At 34.8% G+C, this 7,242-nt stretch overlaps 1 pseudogene; it reads right to left on the bottom strand.

Annotated features, from left to right (window-relative positions):
* Positions 1-876: 876 nt before the first annotated feature.
* Positions 877-995, bottom strand: LOC111733721 (annotated as a pseudogene).
* Positions 996-7,242: the final 6,247 nt, after the last annotated feature.

Consider the following 7,242-nt stretch of genomic DNA (forward strand, 5'->3'; position numbering starts at 1 on the left):
AAAAAACTAAAAAAAAAATAGAAAAAATGAAGTCAATAGGGAAAGAAAAATCATTAAAATAAACAAGAAGAAATCCTAGAGTTGAGGACTACAATGACTCAACAGAAAAATTCAAAAGAGAGCTTCAACAACAGACTCAACCAAGAATAAGAAATATTTAGTAAACTAGAAGACAGGTCATTTGAAATCAATGAATTAGAGGAGCAAAAAGAAAAAATGAACAAGAAAGTGAAGAAAATTTACATGAATTACGGGATTTCATTAAAGAAATATTTATGCATTATTGGAGTTCCAGGAGAAGACTGGAGAAAGGAGCAGGAAGCTTATTTAAAGAAATAATGACTGAAAACTTCCCACACCTGGGAAAGATTTAGATATCCAGGTTCATGATTTTTTAAAAGCTGCAAGTGAAAAAAAATTTCTCACATATAAGAAAATACTCATAAGGTTACCAGCAAATTTCTCAACAGAAACCTTGTAGGCCAAGAAAGAGGAATGATATATTCAAAGTGCTGGCAGAAAAAATACCTGCCAGCCAAGAACACTCAGCAAAGTTGTCTTTCAGGAATGAAGGATAAATAAAGACTTTTTCAAACAAACAAAAATTAAGGGAGTTCATCACCACTAGACCTGCCTTACAAGAAATACTGAAAGTTTTTAAGCTAAAATGAAAGAATGCTAATTAGTAACAGGAAGACATATGAGAATATAAAACACTGATAAAGTTAAGTAGATAGTCAAATTCAGAATATTCTAATACTGTAATGTGGTAGTATATTAATCACTTAAATCTAGTATAAAGGTTTAAAGGGCAAAAATATTAAAATAACTATAACTACAGTAATTTGTTAATGGATCCACATTTTTTTTTTTTTTTGTCTACAGCACCTGATCTTCCTAGGTGGTTTCCCATTCAAGTACTAACCAGGCTTAACCCTGCTTAGCTTCTGAGATCAGATAGGATTGGGCTTGTTCAAATTAGTATGGCCATAGACAAATCTACAATCTAAAAAGAGGTAAATTATCACATCAAAAATATAAATAATCGAGTAGGTAAAAGGGTAGAGTTTTTGTATGCAATTAAAGTTAAGTTGTTATCAGCATAAAATAGACTGTTATATCTGGAAGAAGTTTTGTGTAAGCCTCATGGAAACCACAAATGAAAAACCTAAGCAGATATACAAAAGAGAAAGATAAATATTTAAAAAGCATACAAATAAGAAAACTTATCAACTCACAAAGAAAGATAGCAAAAGAGAAAGAAACAAACAAAGGAACTACAAAACAGTTAGAATTAGCAAGTCCTCATCTATAAATGAATACTTTAAATATAAATTTATTAACTTTTCCAGTCAAAAGGCATAGAGAGCCTGAATGGATTATAAAACAAGAAGTACAGAGACTCATGGAAAAGGACAATAGACTAGTGGTTACCAGAGGGTGGGGCGGGGAAGTAGATGGGGTAAAAGGGGTCAAATATGTGGTGACTGAAAGAAATCTAACTATGAGTAGTGAATACGCAATGCAATATATAACTTACTGTTGAATTGTACATTTGATATTTATTGGATTTTGTTAATCAATGTCATCAAAATAAATTTTAAAAGAAAAACAAGAACACCCACTTTGTGCCTTTTATGGGATCAGTAGTGATGGCCCCTCTTTCATTTTTGATATTAGTAATTTGTGTCTTTTCTCTTTTCTTCATTTGATCTTTAAAAAAAAAACAAATAGTTTTTGGTTTTGTTGTCTTTTCTCTACTGTTTTCCTTTTTTTCAATTTCATAGATTTCTGCACCAATATTTACTATTCTTTTCTTCTGAAAAATTTGGATTTAATTTGTTCTTCTTTTTCTAGTTTTTTTAAAGTAAACATTTAGATTATTGATTTTAGGTTTTTTTTCTTTTCTAATATGTACATTTAATGCTATTTTTTCCTTTAAGCATCTCACAGATTTTGATATTTTGTTTTCATTTTTATTTAGTCCAAAATATCTTAAAATTTCTCTTGAGATTTCTTCTTTGACCATATGTTATTTAAAAGTGTTTTGTTTACTCTAAATACTTGTAAATTTTTCAGCTTTGTTTCTGTTATTGATTTACAATTAATTCCATTGTGCTCTGGGCACATACTTTGTATGATTTCTACTCTTTTAAACATGTAGAGGTGTGTTTTATGGCCCGGAATATGTTCTATTTTGATTAATGTTTCATGTGAGTTTGAGAAGAATGTATATTCTGCTATTGTTGGATGAAGTAGTCAACAGATGCCAATTATATCCAGTTGATTGATGGTGCTTTTTCATTCAACTATATCCTTACTAATTTTCTGCCCCCTGAAGCTGTGAATTACTAATAAAAGAGTAGATGTGTTGAATTCTCCAAATATGCTAGTGGAGTTGTTTATTTCTCTTTGCAGTTCCACCTGTTTTGCTTCATATATTTTGAAGCTTAGTTTTAAAGTGCAAACACATTAAGGACTGTTATGTGTTCTTGAAGAATTGACCCTTTATCGTACGTAGTGTCCCTCTTTATCCCTGATGATTTCTTTATTCTGAAATCTGTTTTGTCTTAAATCATGTAGATATTCCAGCTTTTTAAAATTAGTACTAGCATGGTACATCTTTCTCCTTCCCTTTACTTTTGTATCTATATCTTTATATTTCAACTGGGTTTCTTGTAGCACACGTAGTTGGATCTTCTTTATTACCCACTCCTACAGTTTCTATCTTTTAATTGGTGTATCTAGACTATTCATTTTAAAATGATTATTTATATAGTTGAGTTAACATTTACCAAACAATTCATTGACATTGTTCCGTTTCATTTTATTTTGTCTTCTACTCTCTTTCTGTCTTCTCTGGTTATAACTGAACATTTTATATGGTTTCATTTTCTTTCCTTTCTTAGTATATTAATTATATGTCTTTTAAAAAAATTTAGTGATTTCTCTAGTGTTTGCAATGTACATTTACAACTAAATTAAGTTCACCTTCACATAATGCTATACTGCTTCATGGGTACCTTATAAGAGAGTATTCCCAATTTCTCCTTCCCATCCCTTATAAAATTGCTGTTATTTAGGTGAGTATACTCACCTAATTGTTGCTATTATTATTTTGAACAAATTATCATGTGTTAAATCAATTAAGAATAAGGATAAAATATTTTATTTTACCTTTATTTATTCCTTCTCTAACACTGTTCCTTTCTTTGTGTAGATCCAAGTTTATGAACTATATTAGTTTTATTTTCCCTGAAGAACTTTTTAAACATTTCTTGGAAAGCAAAACTACTACAACAAATTTCCTCAATTTTTGTTTGACTGAGAAAGTCTTTATTGTTCTTACTTTTGAATAATAATTTTACTAGATAGAGAATTTTAGTTTGGCATTTTTTTCCAATACTTTATATATTTCACCTCACTCTCTTCTTACTTGCATGGCTTTTGAAGAGAAGCCCAGTGTAATTCTTATCCTTGTTCTTCTATATATAATGTGTGTCCCTCCACCTCTCCATGGCTTTCTTCGGTATTTTCTCTTTGTCTTTGATTTTCTGCAATTTGAATATAACATACCTAGCTGTAGATTTTATAGTATTTATCCTGCTTGGTATTCTCTAGCTTTTTGGATCTGTGGTATGGTGTCTGCCATTAATTTTGGAATAGTCTCAGCTAATTATTACTTCACATATTTCTTCTGCTCCTTTTTCTTTCTTCCCCTTCTGGTATTCCTATTATGCATACGTTATAGTTTTTGTAATTGTTTTACAGTTCTTGGATATTCTGTTCCATTTCTTTCAATCTTTTTTCCTCTTCGATTTTCAGTTTGGGATACTTTTATTTGCATATCTTCACACTCCGTGATTTTTTTCCTCAGACACGTCCAGTCTTAAAGCCCATAAAAGGCATTCTTTATTTTTGTTACAGTGTTTTTGATTTCTGGAATTCCTTTTGATTTTTTTTAGAGTTTTTTAAATCTCTCTGCTTACATTCCCCGTCTGTTCTTTCATGTTATACACTTTTTCCATTAAAGGCCTAACCAATTAATCATATTTATTTTAAACTCCTGATCTAATAATTTCAAAACCGTTACCATATCTGAGTCTGGTTATGACGCTTGCTTTCTTTTCGTACTATGTGCAAGTTTTTTGTTTTGTTTTGTTTTGTTTTTGTCTTTTCGTATGCATTGCAATTTTTTATTGAAAACTGAACATTATGTTTCAGGTGAAAAGAACTGAGATAAATAATTCTTTAGTGTGAGATTTTATGTTTATCTGTAAAAGAATTGGGCTGTGTTTACTATTTGTTCCAGTCATAAGTGTTAGACGTTCAAATTCCCACATGTCTTTGTTCTTGTCTCCTCCATTGTTTTTGGGTTTCCCTAGAGACTGACTTCTTAAATAGGTTTGAGTCTTGCAGTTCTTTCAGCTATAATTTCCTGTTACTATACAGGAACCTTATTGATTAGTGATAAGTGTTGGGAGAGGGAAGGCATTCTATAGTTTTTTGACAAGTATCAGTTGTCTAGTGAGCTCACGTCTCCAGGCTTTGACCTTCACCAGGGTTTCTCAGCTTCATCCCTTTAGGTGAGACTGGAAGGCTAAAATGGGCTGGACTTGAGTATTTTCATTTCCTCAAGTCTGTGAAGTTCTGGAAAAACTAAAGTTGGCTAGGTTCTGGTAAAATAGTTTCTTGGAGGGAAAGTCTTTATTAGGGAAATTAGAATGTTCTGGGTTACATTTACCCTTCCCCTGCTGAAAGTATGAGGGTATTTTTCTCCAATCTTCATCTTAAGAACCTGGTATGGCTTCTGGAGACAGAATTCATGAAAGTGGGGCTCCCCCTACCTCTGACCCTCCAGGAGCTTTTATCTCTCAAGCTAGTGCATGCTCGGTCACTAGCAATTAGTCACTTATCTCAGTGTTCCTACCAGTTGCTGACTCTAGCAGTGGTTCCAGCTCATGATAAGCTATGATTCTGTTTATCTACCTCAGTCTCCAGTTTTCAAGACAGCTGTTTTTCCTTGTGACCACTGATCATTTTACTGTCTCCATAGTTTCATCTTTTCCAGAATGTCATTTAGTTGGACTCATACAATAAGTTATCTTTTCAGATTGGCTTATTTCACTTAGCATTTTGCATTGAAGTTTCCTCCATGTCTTTTTATGGCTCAATCAATCATTTTTTTATTTCTTAGAGCTGATTAATATTTAATTTTGTGGATGTACCACAGTTTATCCATTCACTTATTAAAAGACTTCTTGGTGGCTTCCAGTTTGGGGCAGTTATGAATAAAGCTACTATAAATATTGATGTGCAGGATTTGGTGTAAACATAAGTTTTTAAGTTATTTGCATAAGTACTTAGAGGAGTGATTGCTGGTTCTTATGGTAAGAGTATGTTTAATTTTGAAAGAAACTGACAAACTGACTTCCAAAGTGGCTGTAATTTTTTACATTCCCACCAGCAATGAATGAGAGTATCTATTGCTTCATATCTTTGCCAACATTTGATGTTGTCTTTGCCTTCATTTTCAACAATATTTTTGCCGGGTATAGAATTCTAGGTTAACAATTTTTTCTTTCTGTCCTTTAAGAAGTTTCCCCTTTATTTTCTGGTTTGCATAGATTCTGACAAGAAGTTTGCTATTTTTCTTAGCTATGTTCTGTATGTAATGTTTCTTTTCCTCTTAGGATTTTCCCTTTACAATCGTTTTTCAGAAATAAGATTATGATATGTAAAAGATATGTTTTTGAAGTTAGAGCTAACAGGTTATTGGTGATAGATTAGATATGATAAGTCAAGAAAGAATAGCACTGAAGACGTTGCCAAGAATTTGAGTTTGAGCAACTGGAAGGATGAAGTGCAGTTTGCTGAGAATGGGAAGATAGCTGGTGCAAGCCATGGGAAATCACAGTTTGGTTGAGTCAGAGATGAAGAAAGTGTGTCCCTTGGGCTGTCTCAGAAGCACAGCCATGGAAAAGAATTATGGTGCAAGTAGCTTATTTGAGAGGTGATCCTAGGCAGCACAAAAAGAGGAGAAGGACATAAGGCAAGGCAGGGAAGACACAAACAGAGGGCGAGTTGTCAAGAAAGTTACTGCTGTTGGCAACTGGAGTTTACTCCAACGGAAAATTCTAGGAGCCAATGTAGAACATGCTTCTCAGATGTAGCCAACCCAAGGAACAAAGGAAGTGAGGTATCAATCCCCTAGTTTCCATCATTCGTTAGTCAAGGGCTGGTCCTGAGGGGCAGTAGTCCACAAGTACTTCTGACCTGCCTCACACAGACAAAACAAGACCCTAGGAGCAGAAGACCTCAGATGGACTTGCAGGTGCTAGCAGTTATGTGCAGGCTGTTGAGGTCCAAAGGGGTAGGGGGAGGGGCTGGGTGGTGAACCAGAGGATAGTCACCTATCAGCTGCTCATGATTCAGGGTTTTCCAAATTTGGGAGTGAAAGGGAACATCCATAATACCTTCTGATGACTTGGGTGTTTGCTTGGAATCTCCTCCACTATCTCATTTAACCCTTGGCAGGTATGGTGGCTCCTTGCAGAGACCTCAACAGCAGCCCAGGATGATGAAGCTCCCAACCCCTAGCCCCACTGTCAACTGACAGATGTGCATGCAGAGAAGTCTATACTCACCATTACATTTCATCCTCACCATACACGTGAGGGAGTTAGTATCATTCCCATCTACATCTCATAGAAAAAATGGAGGCTCAGAGAGCTGTAATGACTTATTTAAGGCCACACAGTGAGGAAGCTGGAGCCAGGCTGACACCAGCCCACCTGAAACAAGAGCCTTTCCCCTACCTGTGTCACTACTGCTCAGGAACCCAATGCCCCAGCTTCCACTGTCCAGAAATGAGAGTGTCAGACAGAGCAATGGCTCCTATTCATCACCACATCTTATGAACTAAAAACAATGTTCATGAGGTCATTTCCATGGGCTTTGGGGTTAGCTGTGTAAATATTTGGCTCTCTTCTCAGCCAAGCTCCTCAGGGTGCTGACGTTAAACACACTCCTTCAGGAAAAATGCAATTGGTCTCAGGAAGCCCCTGGGGTTCGGCTCTCAGAGGGTGTCTGCTCAGGCTAATGTTTGACAACACAAAGCCCATTTTTCCTATGACTTTTTCTCATTTAAGACAAGAAAGATTGCCCTCTGCGCGCCAACATACATACTCACCAGTCATTAATACACAGGCATTTAAAAACATTTGTGATCAGAAAGGTCTG

Source organism: Pteropus vampyrus, unplaced genomic scaffold (assembly GCF_000151845.1).
Source record: "Pteropus vampyrus isolate Shadow unplaced genomic scaffold, Pvam_2.0 Scaffold623, whole genome shotgun sequence".
In the NCBI taxonomy this organism is placed as follows: Eukaryota; Metazoa; Chordata; class Mammalia; order Chiroptera; family Pteropodidae; genus Pteropus; species Pteropus vampyrus.